This window comes from Echinops telfairi, unplaced genomic scaffold (assembly GCF_000313985.2).
Source record: "Echinops telfairi isolate 266 unplaced genomic scaffold, ASM31398v2 ScPeMD7_655;HRSCAF=1070, whole genome shotgun sequence".
Classification (NCBI taxonomy): domain Eukaryota; kingdom Metazoa; phylum Chordata; class Mammalia; order Afrosoricida; family Tenrecidae; genus Echinops; species Echinops telfairi.
This window is the reverse complement of record NW_022104553.1, coordinates 25,433,004-25,435,740: the sequence shown is the minus strand read 5'-3', so window position 1 is coordinate 25,435,740 and position 2,737 is coordinate 25,433,004.

Genomic DNA, 2,737 nt, shown 5'->3' with positions numbered 1-2,737 from the left:
GAAGATAAGTCAGAAACAGTGGCCTGAGTCCATCAGAAGGGGGCTGCCAAAAATTCCCGCCGGATTCGGGACCTGAAGAGGGATCCAGAGGGATTGCTGTGAGGCTTTCTGCTCCCATACAGATTTACAGCTTCAGGAAACCCACATGGGCAGTTCAAGCGGGTCCACAGGGGTCACTACGAGTCAGAGTTGACTGATGGCAGTACGTTTGGCTTTTGGGTTGGGTGTAGATTCTGAGTAGCACATTGTTAAGGATCCTTGGTGGCAAGCGTGGTAAGATAGAAGGTCCTAACCTAAAGGAATGCCATGATCTCCTTCCCCCTCCACTTCCACCACTAGGGGAAATATCAGGAACATGATAGGTGGGCTTTTTCTTCTTTCTTTCTTTTGAACCTTTTCTTGGGAAGGCTTACAGAACACGCTGTCCTGTTTTCATTCAACAATCCATACACAAGATGTTGCATCTCCACAATGTAAAATAATTGATCCAAATTCCCTCTGTGTTTTCCCGTTCTGTTTCCCGTATTCCCCAACCCTTTGGAGTTTCCCCTTGAGCAAATTGTACCTTTTGATCTCAAATGGGTGGTTGTACTAAAGTGTGCATGCATCCCAGTGTGATTTTTCCCTTTACAGAACTGTCTGGACTGGCAGAACTAGGGAGGTGTGTGCTATGTGACTTATATTTCAAAAATATTTGAAGATCAGGCAGGAAGTCGCTAGGCTTTCTCTTCCAGGGACCACCAACGTTCCAGGCAAAGGTCTGACGTCCCTGATGGCATCTTGGGAGTTGCTTGGTGTTTATGATTTGTTAGCTCCTGGCGAGAGTCAAGCAAATGGAAACATGGGCTCAAAGATGATCAGAAAGGAAATACAGTAGTTGCGGAGTGAGGATTGTCTTCATTTCTTGGTCTCGGGTCTGTGGTCTCTCAGGGAGGGTCTGCCCAGCACCAGTCCTTGGTTGGGCAGCAGGGCCCTCCCAGGTGATTAAGAAGACCCACCCATCTGCCCAAGGGAAGGATCAGTTGTAGACCCACCCATCTGCCCAAGGGAAGGATCAGTCCCTGGGGCTTCTGCTACATGACAACTGGCTCCAGGAAATACTAGGGATTGGATCCTCCCATCCGATTCATTGCAATACAACAATACTCATTACAATTCTGCTGCACAAGACCCCTTTAGAATATCGACAGCAAGGGCATGACTTTGAGTAGTAAGGTGTGACTGACCCAAGCCCTGGCATTTTCAGGTGCCTCATTTGCATGTGAAAGTTGGCCCTCCCATGAAGTCCTCCCTGGGGCATGTGACTTCAATCTGTCGGCTCCCGAGGGAATCTTCTATGAGCAGTCAAACTGGGAAAGGAAGTCGCCTTAGGGTGTGGTCCTCATCCACGACATGTCCAGATGTTCCATTAAAGCTCACTGTCCTTCTGGACCTTCCCTCTGACATAGGTCACCTGGCCTCTCTGGATCTTGGACTGTAAACCAGCTGCCTGCTAGCTGGCCTGCCCTCTTGCATCCTGTTTGTCCTCAACCAGAAGCCCGCCTCCACTGTTTGGGAATCATCAGCCTCCATAAGGTGGTACGTTATTTACTTGAATTCAGTCTTTGTGTTTATGAGCCCGAATGGCCCCTTTATAGAACCCCGGCGGTATAACTTGAAGGGTCACGGCTTGACTCCACCAGCCACTCTACAAGGGTAATATGACAGTGTCTGCTCCCGTAAAGATTGACAGCCTCAGACCCTCACAGGGGCGGTTCTACTCCGTACCTATTATGTGGTTGCTATGAGTCACAATTGACTCTATGGATGTATTTTGCGGTATTGTGGTTTAAATGTTCGGGCTGCCGTCCTGCAGAAATAGGGACACAGCAATCTGCATATATATATTTATATATGTTGGAAGCTTAGTGGTTAAGCATTGGGTTGCTGACTGCAGGGTCAGCCTCCTTTGATTTTCAGCGTATATTTGTCTTTATAGCTAAGCTATGGTTCTTATAAGCGCTTTATTAAAGGTTTGTGTTTTGTTGTTGTGTCTAAACTGGTGAATTCAATCCATTTACATTCAGTGTGTTTATTGATAAATATGTTCTTGTTGGTGTCATTTTTTTGATGATTGATTTCCATTTTGATGATAATTTTAGGTGTATTTCCTGTTTATCAGTTCTCTTGTTTCATTGCTTTTTGCTGTTTGTTTTTATAGTATTGGTTGACTGACTATGATTTTCTTCTTTTGTATTTCGTGGAGGTTTTAAATTTTTCTTTGCCGGGTTTTTGGTTTTATTTTCAAATTCAAAACAGTTTTGGGTTATCTACTATCTCTATTATCTCTTATTTCTACTCTGTTCTCTCTGCTTTTAAAAAAAATCTTCACTGTGACATGTTATCTGTGATTCCTTGTTCTGTGTCATTTACATCTGTTTCACTTTGAGCATTACTTACATGGTTTTTTTTCTCTCCGTAATAAATTCTTTGCTGATAAATTTCGCTTGTTCACTGTTATAGAAATCCTTCTCGTGGTTTTCTTGTTGTTTTGTTTTTGTCAAAGTGGCCTTGTGTCTATACATTCTTTTAGGTTTTCCTTATCTGAAAAAAATTTTTATCTCTGCCTCATATTGAAGGGATATTTTTTCTGGACATAGAATTCCTGGTTGTAAGCAAATGTGGCAAAGAAAGCTGATGGTGCCCAGCCATCAAAAAGTATAGCGTCTGGGGTCTTAAAGGCTTGAAGGTAATCAAG